This window comes from Crocodylus siamensis, chromosome 7 (genome assembly GCF_052110815.1).
Source record: "Crocodylus siamensis isolate JL-2025a chromosome 7, ASM5211081v1, whole genome shotgun sequence".
NCBI lineage: Eukaryota > Metazoa > Chordata > Crocodylia > Crocodylidae > Crocodylus > Crocodylus siamensis.
Window position 1 is genome coordinate 43,885,969 of NC_143401.1, and position 15,043 is coordinate 43,901,011.

General features: G+C 48.5%; 1 long non-coding RNA gene across 6 annotated transcripts in view; it reads right to left on the minus strand.

Annotated features, from left to right (window-relative positions):
* The window catches only part of LOC149859734 (uncharacterized), an 88,186-nt gene that overhangs the window by 28,728 nt on the left and 44,415 nt on the right, over window positions 1-15,043 (minus strand). For all 6 annotated transcript variants that reach the window (XR_016443576.1, XR_016443578.1, XR_016443577.1 and 3 more), the window contains one exon: window positions 13,470-13,714. This is a non-coding gene — a long non-coding RNA (uncharacterized LOC149859734). The remainder of the gene's footprint in view (window positions 1-13,469; window positions 13,715-15,043) is intronic.

Below are 15,043 nucleotides of genomic sequence, written 5' to 3' on the forward strand. Positions count from 1 at the left end.
GGGCCTGTACTGTTCAACGTCTTTATCAGTGATCTGGATGTGGGTGTGGAAAGCATGCTGTCCAAATTCACTGACAATACCAAGACATGGGGAGAGGTGGGCATGCTAGAGGGGAGGGACAGACTCCAGCTAGATCTTGACAGGTTACAGAGGTGGGAGGATGAGAATAGAAAGGAATTCAATGCAGAAAAGTGCAGGGTACTGCATCTAGGGAGATGAAATCAGCAACATGCCTATAGGCTGGTGAACACCCTTCTTATCAGCACAGCAGCAGAAAGGGAACTTGAAGTCATTGTTGACTCCAGGATGTACATGAGCTGCCAATGAGAGGAAGCAGTCGGTAAGGCTAACCGCATCTTGTTGTGCATCTACAGATGCAACGTAAGCAGGTCCAGGAGGTGATCCTTCCTGGATCACATCCCTGGGTGATTAGGTTTAGTCAGGCTGCAGTTGGAGCACTGTGTCCTGTTCCGGGTGCTGCACTTCAAGAGTGATGTGGCTAGCATTGCGAGGGTGCACAGGAGGGTCACTCGCATGGTCAAGAGGCAGCGGGGCAGGGTCTATGAAGGGAGGCTAAAGGACCTATTCAGCTTCCACAAGAGAAGGCTGCGAGGGGATCTGGTGGCCATTTACAAACTCACCAGAGGGGGCCAGCAGAAATTGGGTGAGGCTCTGTTCCCCTGGGCACCACCAGTGGTTACTAGGAATAACAGCCACTACTTGTTAGACAGAAGGTTCAGGCTGCACATCAGGAGGCATTACTTTATGGTTAGGGCTGCCAGGCTCTGAAATGGACTCCCAAGGGACGTGGTGTTCTCTCCTACCTCAGGTGTCTAAGAGGAGGCTGGATAGATATTTGGCTGGGGTATTATGACCCCAGCACTCATTCCTGCCTGGAGCAGGGGGCTGGACCAGATGATCTGTTTAGGTTCCTTCCAGCCCTAAGCACTATGAAAAGCATCTGGGTGAAATGGGGTATCTTGGAAATCAATTTCTAGAAGAGTCTGAGTTTCAAGAGCAATTGGAACTACGCTGATGGAAAGGGAGCTGTCTTGGAGGTACTTTATGGGCTATCTGTAAGGCGGGCAGGGTCTTTGGATTTTCTCAGGCTTTGGAGGAGTCCAGCTTCCCCTTAGTCAGGGATGGCAGTATCAGCAGGAAGGCTAATCTCTGAAAATGCTGGCAAGGACTAGGACTTTGAAGGACTAGATGGTAGTCATACAAAAGGGTAAGGATATTTGTTTGTCTTTTTGGTTTTGTTTGTACACTGATGGACAATTTCTTATACAATCCTTTTCTTCTATATAATAAATTCATGTGTTGTTTGTCCCTTCACTGATTGCCCATGGTGAAAAGTAATCTTTGTATGAGTGATATTCCAGGCTAACCCATTCTATGGAAAAGGGGGTCTTAAATTTTTTTTCACAACCCAATGGGAATCCACGCAGAGCTGGCAGAGGGACCTATGAGGACTCATATAAGGTCAGTGGAGCTGAAGCTTGCAAGGATAAGGAATTATGCCAGGGTAAACCTTATTCCTTTGGATGGGCAGTGGAGTGAAACTAAGGACTCTGGGGGGTACCCCATAGATGGGTTCATAACAGGTAGGATTAAGAGAAGCATGCTATTCTAGGCCTCAGATTCTGTTTTTGTTTTCTAAAATTAGACACGGGGACTAGAATAGTGTTTCTCCTGCCCATATTTCCTTCTGGCTCCTTCCCTAACTCTCCCATCCACAAGCCCAGTTTGTTCTTTTGTTTAACAAATCAGGTGAAATAACTTCAGCTGCTGCTTGAAACAGCATAGGGTTGGCTAGTTAAAGACATAAGCAAATTTATTGTGTGACTTGTCCTGTGCAATGCTTCCCAGCCAATGTATATATCACTTTCTAAATTCACCAGTGTGGAGAAGGATGTTCATGAAGGACCCAGAGGGTGTATCCACACATGCAGGCATGTGCCCTTGCAGCAGCTCAAATAGGAGCGGCACAAATTTGAGCCAGGGATTTTTGCCTGAGTGCACATGCCCAGACATGTGCTTTGGTGTGGAGCAAGTTGTACCACTTGGGACAAAATACCCCTGCCCAACTGAGCAGGGGGAGATAAAGCACAGGTGCTGGCCCCAGCAGTATAAAAACATGCCCTGGCAAGCAGCTCAGGGCTACTTGCTCTAGATTCTGGTGTACCATGATGCTCAAGCATGCCAGGCTGCAGCCCCTCCACCTCCACATCTGGAACCTTCTCCTGTGGTTCTGGATGAACTTTATCCCCCACCTTTTTATTTTTGGACACCACATCCATGGCTCCACCAAGTCCCAGGATCTCCTGATAAACCTCCTCCAAGTGGGCCTTGTACAGGAAGGAAACTCTGGCTGGGAAGGTGCAGGTCAGTGAGTGGGTAGGTGTATGGAATTGGGGGACTGTGGGAGGGGCTGCTCAAGATGGGTGGATACCCTGCCTCCCACAGGGTATCCACTCCCATTCAACATACGGACTGCCCCCCTCTGCAGGGCCCCAGATCCCCCCTGCAGGGTTCAAGTCTCCCCACATAGCCACAGATTCCACCCACCCCTGCTGGGCCCACAGCTCTCCCCCCCGGGTTCCAGAACCCCCCCTGCAGGGCTCCAGCTCCCTATCCCTACAGCAGCAGCAGTCATGGAGCACTCAGGGCCCAACGCTGTTGGAGCTCCCCCATGGTGCAGTGCAGCCCTGATTGCCTCAGAGCCAGTGCCACCTGTGCCACTTGTCATGCGTGCGGTCCAGCTCAGCATGGTGCCACACAGGGCCATGCACCTTTCTGCAGTGCCAGGCCACTCACATTGTCACCTGGGGGCTGGCACTGAAAGCGGAGACCACCTGCCATGCTGGGCTGGGTCCTGTCTCCACAGAACCAGCCCAGCCTAGCGGCATGTGGGGCCCAGGCATGGAGGACCTGGCCTGGCATGACATGCGGACCCTATGAGTGACACTAGCTTCCAGATGACAGCACAAGCAGCTCAGCACTGCAGAAAGGTGCACAGCCCTGCATAGCAGCTCACCAAGCTGGGCCACACTCACACTGAGTAGCACAGGTGGCACTGACTCTGAGGCGATCAGGACTGCACCACAACCCAAGGGAGCTCTGACAGCAACAGGCCCTGGAGCATCTCATGGGTGGAGCTGCGGGTGCTGCAGGGGACCCATGCCCTCTGACCAGGCCACCTCTCCCACGCACAACCTCCCACAGTCCCCCCACACAAGCATAGCCCTCCCCTACCCCACAGTCCCTATTTACCCCTGACAGAGCCCGGGTCCTGAATCTTGCCACGCTTCTGCTTGCCCCAGCATACTAAGGGTGCATGCTCTGTGTGGTGAGGCAGCAGAAGCACATAGAGATGCTCTGGCCAGAAACCAGAGCATCTCTCTAGAGGGCTGGCTTCCTAGTTACCTCAGGGCTCAGTCTGGGACTGTGCCTTGCCCCACTTTTTTCTCTCAGGGTATTTTTTGATACCTGGATATCCAGGTATCAAATTTTGAGCCTATACTGCAAATATGTAGCATGAGGAACATTTTTTTGTTTGCACCATTTTGATTTGATTGCCTTTTGCAGCATCTCAAACTGGTTTGGGATGCTGCAGGAGGCACACGCATGCTCGTCTGGAGGTGCCTAGAGAGAGGAAAGTAAGCTTGTCTTCAGCTTTAATGAATACTTTATAGAAGCAAATAAAATGACAATGCCAGTTGGTGAACACAGGTAGAATTTAAATCCTATGGATGATTTTTAAGCATCATTTTAGCATATAGCATCTTTACTAATTTTCATTAAGTGCCTGTAATCTGTGAATAATGTTCTTAAGGAGAAGCCTTAAAAAAATTGCATGGTAAGCTGCAGAGGATGTATGTGTAGCCTTGTTGAGCAGTGGGATGCAGGTATAAATAGGTTTATGCATTTAATATTTAAACTTCTCTGGACTGCAGCTGAGGTTAGAACATCCAGACTAGACCATGCAGCTAAATGGAAGATTACTAGAGTGCAGGAGTGTTATGACCATGTTCTCTTATCCCTGATCCACCCTCTCACCACCCTTATTCTGATGAGGCTAAGAATGACATAGTTTGGGACTGCTTAAACCAGCTCAATGTCATCTTCAGGCTCCATTTTGCCAGGTTTGTCGCCCAGTTGGTCATTCCACAAGCTTTGAACTGCCATGGTAGCAGAAATAGGCACAACACAGAAAGCTAGATCTGGCCCCATCTGTGTCCTCTTAAGTTTCATAGTTGGTAGGGTCAGAAGGGACCTGAGCAGATCACTGAGTCCGACCCCCTGCCATGGCAGGAAAGAGTACTGGGGTCAAACGACCCCAGCAAGGTGTTCATCTAGCCTCCTCTTAAAGAACCCCAGGGTAGGAACCAGCACCACTTCTCTTGGAAGTTAGTCCCAGATCCAAGCCACCCTGACCATGAAGTAGCGCCTCCTGATAGCTAGCATAAGTCTACCCTTTGCCAGCTTGTGACTGTTATTTATAGTCACTCCTGGTAGTGCTCGGGGGAACAGGGACTCCCTCAATGCCTGCTAGTCCCCTCTGACTAGTTTGTAACAGGCCACTAGATCCCCCCTCAGCCTTCTCTTGTGGAGGTTGAATAGGTTCAGGTCCTGTAGCCTCTCCCTGTAGGGCCTGCCCTGCTGCCCCCGATCATGCAAGTGGCCCTCTTCTGGACCCTCTCCATGTTGTCCACATCCCTCCTGAAGTACGGTGCCCAGAACTGGTTGCAGTACTCCAGCTGTGGCCTGACTAGTGCCACATAGAGGGGGAGTATCACCTCCTTGGATCTGCTTGAGATCCATCTGTGGATGTATGACAAGGTGTGGTCGGCCTTCCTGACTGTATCCCCACACTGCCAGCCCATGTTCATCTTGGAGTCAATGATGACTCCAAGATCCTTTTCTGCCTTTGTACTGATGACAGGGGAGTTCCCCAACCTGTAGGTATGGTGCTGGTTCTTCTTCCCCAAGTGCATCACCTTGCACTTGTCAGTGTTGAATCCCATCCTATTCTCATCCGCCCACCCCTGTAACCTGTCTAGGTCTGATTGTAGCCTATTCCTTCCTTCTAGCATGCCCACATCCCCCGACATCTTAGTGCCATCAGCAAATTTGAACAGGGTGCTTTTTACCCCCTCGTTCAAGTCACTGGTGAAGATGTTGAACAGTTTGGACCCGAGGACCGAGCCCTGCGGAACCCCATTGCCCACATCCTTCCAGGGGAAAAATGACCCATCCACTACCACTCTCTGGGTGTGGCCCTCCAGCCAGTTGGCAAGCCATTTGACTGTGTGGGTGTCAACACTACAGTCCCCCAGTTTCTTAATGAGAATCGGGTGAGAGACAGTGTTCAAGGCCTTCCTAAAGTCCAGGAAGACTATGTCCACTGCTACCCCTGCACCTAAGGATTTGGTGATCTGGTCATAGAAGGCCACCATGTTGGTCTGACAGGACCTGCCTCTAATGAACCCGTGTTGGTTGCCCCTAAGCATAATCTCCCCTGCTGGCCCCTCATGGACATGTGACAGAATAATTTTCTCAAAAAGCTTACCCAGGATTGAGGTAAGACTATAGGTCAGTTAGTTTCCTGGGTCCTCCTTCCTCCCCTTTTTGAAGATGGGAACCACATTGGCCCTCTTCCAGTCCTCCAGCACCACACCAGAGCACCATGAGTGCTTGTAAAGCTGTGCCAGGCATCCCGCAATGACCTCAGGTAATTCCCTCAGCACTCTAAAGTAGAGATCGTCTGGACCAGCTGATTTGAATACATCCAGTCCCTAGTTAACCTAATGTATTATTTTTTCCCCCCCATCTCTCATACCCAAACTTCCTCCAATCTGTTGCTATTGAACTCAAGTGGGTAGAAGGGAGTGAAAGTTTAGGGAATTACAGTGGCAAGAGAAACTTTCTGTGCTGGAAGTTTTCCTCAGCAATACAATCATGACAGGGTGAATCACAGTTCAGGTCAGAGATCCAGCCAAAGCATCCATTAGACCTTCCTCTGTGAAATGGTGATCAGTGCTTAAATATAAAGAGAGATGCAATGTAGATTTTTTTTGGCTTAACTGCCATAAAAGCCCTAGAATATTGTACTGTGTTGTGCCATGCAGGAGGTTAAAGGTTAGGAAGCACTCATATGAGACAGTGGTCCCTGAGCACTCCAAATGTCCTCTGAAAGACCTCTCTCTTTCTCATCCTTACACACTCAAAATCATCTGTGAAAAGGTTTTATTATTTTTCTTAAACACAAGTTAGTATATTGTGTACTCAAGCTTATGAATGAAACTAAAGAGCTAATAGCACTGGAGAGAGGAAGTGGAGCATTGGGTAAACTTTACCCCCACAGTTCAGCTAAATCTGCCAGTATGGTCCATATCTACTCTGATCTAGATCCTTAAAACCTTACATCTCATATCACATGTCCTGCTACTCACTTCTTAGTCAAACTCAAAGCAGAAAAGCTTTTTTATTGTTACTTGCATCACAGTATAATGTAGAGACAATCTGGGTCTAGATGCTTTACATATGCTTAGTAAGAGTCAACTTGTGTCTTGAAGTGCAAACTTCTCAGAAATCTTCAAGTAGGAAACTCATCAAAATGTTTCCCACAAATAATTTCCATTCTTTTAAAATAGTGTCCAATGAAGCATCAAAGCATCCCCAGGCAGCTATACCTTTTTTTTTAAGTTAAGGAATTGAGGTACAGTGGGATTCAGGGCTAGATTTTGCCACCTTATGGAGTGGTTCTCTTGACTCCAAGTGAACATGAGCACCAGTGCTAGTGCATATCATACTGTCTAGTATTGACTGACCTGTTCAAAACTATGCAGAACGTTAACAGCAGAACTAAAACCAAAAAAGATACTCAGATCTCTCCAGACCCAACCAAAAACTTTAACCACAAGGCCATCTGCAACAGGGCCCACGCCTATTACAAGTCTGCACCCTGAACAGCCCCACATCCTGGAAACATTCCCCTCCCTGTCATCTACTGTGCCTGGTGGCAAGTCCCCACACCCACCTAAGACCTAGAGGGATCTATCAGAGGCTGGGGATGCAGGTCTAGGGATGCAGGAAGCTTCTCAGCAATGAAGCTTACTCAGCAATTAAGCCCATGCTACAGATGGTGATGTAGGAGAAGCCTGATATAAGCATACCATTTGGAGAGGACGGTCATTGCACTTATATTCATAGTGTGCTTATACAAAAACTTAACCTTGCTTTACTATTACTGGAACTGTAACAACAACAGCTATTACCTGAGTCATATGCTGTGCAATTCAATTCAATTTTATTTTGTTTTTAGTCACCAAATACATGCACAGTAGAATCACAGAAATCATAAAATAATAGAAAAATGAGGGCTGAGAGGGATCTCAGGAGGTCATTTAGTCCAACCCCCTGCTCATAGCAGACCATCCCCAACTAGACCATCCCAGCTATGGCTTTGTCTAGTTGTCTCTTAAAAACCTCCAGATTGTGAAATCTCTATCCATCCATCTCCCTGAGTATCCTGTTCTAGTTCTTAACTACTTGCATAATGAGAAAAATTTCCCTAATATCCAATGTAAACTTCCTTTGCTACAACTTCTGTCATTGCCATTACTGAGAACAATTTAGTTCCATTCTCTTTGTAACTACACTTCAGGTAGTTGAAGGCTGCTCTCTCTCCTAGTCTTCTCTTCTCCAGACTATACAAGCCCAGTTTCCTCAGTCTCTCTTCGTAAGTTATGTGCCTCAGCCCTCCAACATTTTTGTTGCCCTCCATTGAAATTCTCTCCAATTTGTCCAAATCCTTTCTGTGGTGGGGGGCCCAAAACTGGACACACAACTCCAGATGTGGCCTCATCGGTGCCGAATAGAGATCTATTTCTCGTGATCTGCTAGCACACTCTTACTAACGCAGCCCAGTATGCCTTCAACCTTCTTGGTAAGAAGAGCACACTGTTGGTTCATACTCAGCTTCTTGTCCACTGTAACCTCCTGGTTCTTTTAAGAAGAGCTGCTACTTACCTAGTCAGTGGTGCTTGCCTGTAGTGGTGGATGAGATTGTTATGTCCTAAAAGCAAGACTTTGCATTTGTCCTTGTTAAACCTCATAAGATTTCTTTTGGTCCAACCCCCGACCGTCCCAATTTGTCTAGCTCTCTCTGAATCCAAGCCATACCCTCTAATATATCTGCTACCGCCCAGCTTGGTGTCATGTGCAAACTTGATGAGGGTGTACTCTATTCTATCTTCCAGGTCTTTTATGAAGATATTGAATAAAACTGGGCCCAGAACTGACCTCTGGGGCATTCCACTTGATACCAGCTGCCAACTAGATGTTGAGCCATTGACTACTACACTTTGAACCTGATGCTCCAGCCAGTTTTCTATCCCCCTTACTGTCTATTTATCTAATCCGTACTTCTCTAGCTTGCTGGGGAAAATGTTTAGGGAGACAGTATCAAAAGCCTTTCTGAAATCATGGTATACCCCACCTACTGCTTTCCCTGCATCCACAGAGCCAGTCAGCTCATTACAGAAGGTAACGAGGTTGGTCAGGCATGAACTGCCCTTGGTAAATCTATGCTGACTGTTCCTAATCAACTCCTTCAAGTGTTTAGAAATGAATTCCTTGAGGACCTGCTCTGTGATTTTTGCAGGGACTGAGGTATGACTGGTTTCATCCCTGCATGCCTGAGCAATACACTTATACTCCCCCCTAGTGGTTTGTCCAATATTAGTCTTCCTGTACAATGAAATGGTTTGTTCCTGTGCCCCAAGTAAAGTTTATCGTTTTTGTTTTTTGTTTTTTTTAGGTACAACCCACTCTCCTGGACTCCTTTCACCCTCACTCTGGTCTCCCAAGGGATCCTCCCCATCCATTCCTTCATGGAGTTAAGTCTGCTTTTCTGAAGTCCAGGGACGTTAGTCTGATGCTCTCCTTCATTTGTTTCCTCAGGATCCTGGACTCAATTGTCTCATTGCTGCCAAGGTTACCATGCAATTCTACATTCCTCACTAATTGTTGCCCTGCTGCTCAAAAACAGGGAAGAAGAGCATGGCCCCTAGTCGGCCTCTCTAATACTCGCACCAGGAAGTTATCCCCAACGCTCTCCAAAAACTTCCTGGATTACCTGTGCACTGCTGTATTGCTCTCCCAGCAAATGTGAGGGTCCCTGAAGTTCCCCATGAGAACCAGGGCCTGTGATTGGGAAATTTATGCTAGCTTTTTTAAGAAAGCCTCATCTTCTTGGTCTGGTCATCTATAGCAGACACCCACCATGACATCATCCTTGTTCCTTTCCTCTCAGACCCTAACCCAGAGACTTTCAACAGGCCTATCTCCAGTTTCATACTGGAGCTCTGAGCAATCATACAGCTCTTTTACATAAAGCACGAGTCCTTCCCCCACCTCCCCACCCATACTCTCTTGCTTTTCCTTCCTGAACAGTTTATACCTATACCTATGCAGTCATGTGAGCTATCCCACCAAATCTCTGTTATTCTAATCATAGCATAGTTATGTGACTCTTCAAGGACTTTCAGTTCTTTCTGCTGGCTTCCCAGACTCCATGTGTTCATGTAACTGAGGTAATTATCCAACTGCCCTACTTTATCAGGAACAATATGAAGGCCTCCCCTGTTGCCTCCTTTTGCTTGTGCTTCCTTCAGGTCACCCACTTCCTCACTTACCTCACAACTTTGGTCTCCATCCCCTGAGGAACCTAATTTAAAGTCCTCCTCATTAGGTTAGTGAGCCTGTCTGCAAAGATGATCTTCACTCTCTTTGTCATGTGGATCCCATCTTTTCCTAGCAAACCTTTTCAGAACAACATCCCATGGTTGAAGTAGTCAAATGCCTACTGGCAACACCATCTGTATGCAAATCCATGCATGCACCCCCTTTAGCAGGGTGGTGGTGTCCTCCCTGTATGATGCATGCAGGGAGTACTTGAGGGAGGAGCTTCACAAGGCAGGGCTGCAGGTAGCCTTGCACTTAACCTCCAAAATCTGGATCAGCTGGGGTGGTGATCATGCCTACCTCTCCCTCATGGGGCACTGGTGCACTCAGTCAGGCCATTAGTGGGCTCTACTGCAAGCCAAGGTGCTGGATGAGTCCCACACAGCTAGGGAGATCATGGGGGCCATGAACTCCATGGTGCATGGGTGGCTTGTTGGGCAGGCTGAGCTTACCCATGGGTTCATGGTCACCGACAACGGGGCCAATATGGTGAAGGTTGTCCATGATGCCAACTGATCAACAAGCCAGCTGATTTCAAAATGCAGGAAGGTGATGGGCAACTTCCACTGCAGCATCAATGTGGTCAAGATGCTGTGGGAGAAACAGGCAGAGCTGAGCATCCCACATCACAGAATCATACAGGATGTGGAGACTCGGTGGAGCTGCACATACCTGATTCTCAAAAGGTTGGTGGAGCAACAGAGGCCTTCCATGAGATGGCCTTGCTTGGGGAGATTGGGATCAGCACCTCCCTGAACAGAGCTGAGTGGGGTACCATCTCCCAGATCTTGCTGGTCCTCAAGCCCTTCCTCAAGGCCACTGAGACCCTTAGTGCTGGCGATGCCCTCCTCAGCCAGGTGATCCCCCTAATGAGGGAACTGGAATACCAAATGGAGAAGTTCCAGGTGATCAGTGTTCCTGGCTGAGGCAGGCCACTGTCACCAGATGTGCAGGCACTGGTAAGGCAGCTGAAGGAGAGCATCAGGACATGGCTGGATCCCTTGTGTTCTAGTACAGTCCACATGATGGCAGGCATGTGTGACCTGAGGGTGAAAGGGAGCATGTGCACTGGCATCCCCAGAACCCTTGATCACTGGATGCTGGTGCTGGTGAACAAAGTCAGGGAGGCTGTAGTACAGATGCAACAGGATGTGGAAGAGGGAGATCCATTTCCCTGTGCTAGCACTCCCAGCACCAGCACCGGCACCAGCACCAGCCAGTCTCTGATGTGGGCCATGGGCATGGCTTGAATGCTGGGGTCCAAATGCACCAGACCCCAGGTGCAGGCAGGTAGCACCAAGGCTTTGGTGGATACCTATCTCACTGAGAATGTGGAGCCACTGGATTGCAATCCCTTGGCCTACTGGGTAAACAGTAGCAAGACATGGCAGGATCTGGCCACGGTTGCCCAGCAACACTTGTCCTGTCCACTGACCAGTGTTCCAAGTGAGAGGGTGTTGAGCATTGCTGGGGATGTTGTCACACCCCACTGCACCTGCTTGGACCCTACACTAATGGAACAGCTGGTGTTCCTAAAGGTGAACCTACCGCTGCTGGGGTTCCCTAAGCTCCACTTGCAGATGGACTGAGTGCCACCCTCCTCACTCCATCAACACCATTTTCCTTTTTAAAGTGTTTTAGAAGCCAAGTAATGCCTTGCTCTGAGCTGGAAGGGGCTACTAACTGCATCACCAGCCAGCAGAGGAAGAACATGTCCCTGCTGAGCTCATTCTCCTGCCAGGACAAACTTGGAGGTATGGGACTAGGGCTATGGGGAAGAAGGAGGCCCCAGGAGCTGGGCATGACCACTAAAACTGCACCCTGCCATGGTAGGGAGGCCTGGTGGGACTGCTGGCATCATGGAAGCCCCATAAATGCAAGGACCAACAATACCTTGGGGAAAGGCAGATAGGAGGCACTATAACCTCTAGTTAACACACGAATGCACAAAGTCCTGGATGGGGAACACCCAGACCTGTCACATCTTTGACAGGCCTGATGCTTGCTGGTGTGAGTACAGTTGTGAGGCTCTCGGTGAGCTCAGCTTAGCTGCCCAGGATGCCAGCTTTAGGGTTGAAAACCCCTTTGTCAGGCTGAGGAAGTGCCTACAGTTCATCTTGGATGGAAGGAATAGTAAAGAAGCCAGAGGATGGCCTGGACTGCAATGCAGGCAAGAAAGCCAGGCAGTGAAAATTAAAATGGAGGCGTGGCGGGGGGGAGGGGACAGGCTGGGGTACAGGGTAGGGAGGAAAGGGGGATATAGCAGTGCAGGTAAAAATCGCAGAGGTGCTTGGGGTGTCAGATGTCTGGCAGGTCGCAGTGTGCCGGAATTCCACTGTGTATATTGAGTCTATGAGTTTCTGTACCTACTACCTAGGAGGCTGATGAAGTGCAGTTCATAGGTCCAGCTCTGAAAAGTGGTTTGCATTGTAATTTGTTCCCTCTCAGGCTCAGGCCCGAGTGTTTTTTTGGTGAGGAATGTGCCCCCACTGGTAGCTGGGTTTTATTGTCTTTGATAGATTCTGGTGTGCAGTTTGTGGGGGTCCTGGAGATAGTTTGCAGGCTTTTAGCCTGTGAGAGTAGGCAGGTATTCTATCCGTCTTTGGATCCAGCTGCTTTGGATATCAGTGATCTGATCTGGAGCTCTGGATCAGTTTTCCACTTTGATCACACACACACACACACACACACACACACACACACAGAGTCACTCACCCACCCACATCTCAAGCTGCTGACAGGCAAAACTCATGATGCAGGGTCCTGGAGGACAGACTCCCCCAGCGAGACACACATGGTTGGCAGGCTTTGTGTCCTGGCAGGGGCCAGCACACAGGCCTGCACTACATTTAACCCCCCTGTTCCCCAAGACAGATGTAGTCACGCAAGCCCCCACCCATATCACAAGTTTTGCCTGTCAGCAGCTTGGGGTGAAGTTCCCCCCAAACCCCTGCACCAATCTTCTTGGAACTTGGCAGGTTTTGTGGTCTCACTAGGAGCCACCATCCCTGCAGTTTTCACTCCCCTGTGGCATAACACATTGATGTGACAGGAGTTTTGCTTTCAGGAATTTGGGGTGCAGTTCCCCCCAAACCCCTGCACTCAATTTCCTAAAACTTGGCAGTCTTCATGCTCTCAGCGGAGGATACCATCTCTGCAAGGTGCACCCAAATCAGAGATAAAATAACAAAGTTACAGCTATTTCATTGATCCTCCATTATAGCCTATAACCAGATCTCCAAATCAGCTCTGAAGCTTTGGAGCTGCTTCAGCTGGGCCAAAGCAGGAAACTGATCTGGAGCTCTGGATCAGATCACTGCCATCTGAAGTGTCTGGATCCAAAGGCGGATCAGATCGCTGCTGACTTGCAAAGGTCTATTAATTATTAGTCTAACTGTTGAGTTTCCACTACTTACACAAAATATATGTAGGTTAGTTAATCTTAAATAAAGGAATAGGTTACCTTAAAGGCTCCTCTTCAAAGTGGGGTCCTGCCAACTGACTTGCAAACTTCTGTGTTTGCTGTTGCTGTTTGTTCAGGGAGTCTCCTTTTATACTGTTCTGGGCCTGGACTGACTCCACCTACTTGTTAGGGCTTTTGTCAGACTCAGGCAGCAATCACCCACAACCACTCAGCTAGCAGCACTCCCAGCTGCTCAGAGCACATGCCAAACAAACACTCAGTACGCCAATCACACAGGCAGCCCTGGCTCACTTACCGTCCTGAAGCAGGATCTGGTGCCTGGCACCTCTTCCCCTTCCTCCTCTTGTTCCCAGTGAACTGCTTGTAACATGCCTTGTTGCTTCTCCTGTTAGCTCGCTTGTAGTTTGCTTGAAGTACTTGTATATATAGTGTTCATGGCTGATTAGAATCATGTTGGGCAGAGCACTTTGATGCTAATAACTAGTGATTCTAATAAGTGGAAGCACTGTAGATTTTCCTGCCATTGACCATCTTATGATGCTGTAATAGAACAAACAGACATTTTTATTAGAAATGTAATAAGTTGCCCAAAAAATCAGTGTATCAATTCAGAAATCCCATCAGTGCACTTTTCCGAATGTCTGCATCTCTCAAGAGATCTTAATGCGTTGCCCAAAATTCACTGAATAAATGGGGTTGTCAAAGACATGATTGACAAGATAAGCTACCTCTCATCAGCATGCAAGACAAATAATGATTGCTGACAAAACTTTTTGTTGCTAATTATGACCAATTCAGCACTAGTGTGACATATACTGTAAGTCTGCAGTCAAAATAAACACATATTAGGCTTGCTTTGGAAGACTTGTAGTGACAAAGGTTGAAACATGGTGTGCTTATATCAGGTGATCCACAGATGTTATATTGTAACATGGAATGCTTGTATGAGGTGATCCACAAATGGGAAAAAAAATCAGTCTCCTGGAAAAGTATTGCTTATACCTAAACTGTGTCTTTATTAGTTGTGCTTGTATACAGATTCACTGTACCGGTTTAACTGTTGCTTTTTGTGCTTGCTGTTAATTCTTCTAATAGCAGTTTTTTAAATGTTAAGTCCACACAAAGTTTTTGTGTGAATTGTATCACAAATATTCAACCGTGGCCACACTATTACATTCCTGGCAGACCTTCTTCAGCTTTAAGAAATAGATCAGAAGCTGTCTAGTAGGCCTGTGTGAAGCAGCTAGTATTCACTTCGGATGCAGATTCAACTGCTGCTGAAGCAGCTGAATCTCTGAATCACACAGGCCCCATCCCCTGCCCACTGTCAGTGGCTGCGCTGCCCAGCCTAGGTCCAGACTCTTTGGAAAAAAAGTCCTGACTCACTAGCTGCTGCCAGGTGGGGGGCAATCCCGACTGCCCCCCCCATTGCCCCATGCCATGGGGGGGCTCTGCCATGAGCCCCCCAACCCCTGCCCACTCTCCCCGCCCCACTCCATGGCTATCCCACCCACCCAGCTCCTGGCATTTAAAAAAATAATCCTGACTCATTAGCTGCTGCTGGGTGATCCCTGCTGTCCCTCACTGCCCTGCACTGCATAGGGAGCTCTTCCATGAGCCCCCAGAAGCCCCAAGGCTGATGCAGCAACTGGTGAGACCAGGGTTTCTTTTCTTTTTTCTTGTTAAAAGGCTGGGAGCTGGGGTGGGTGGGTGGGCGGAGGGAGTTGGGGGCTCATGGCAGAATTCCCCAAGCAGCATGGGACAGTGGGGGCAGCAGGGATAGCCCCCCTGCCTGGCAGCACCCGGTGAGTGGGGGCTTTTATTTAAATAACCAGGAGCTGGGGTGGGTAGGGCAGCCATGGGGGGCTG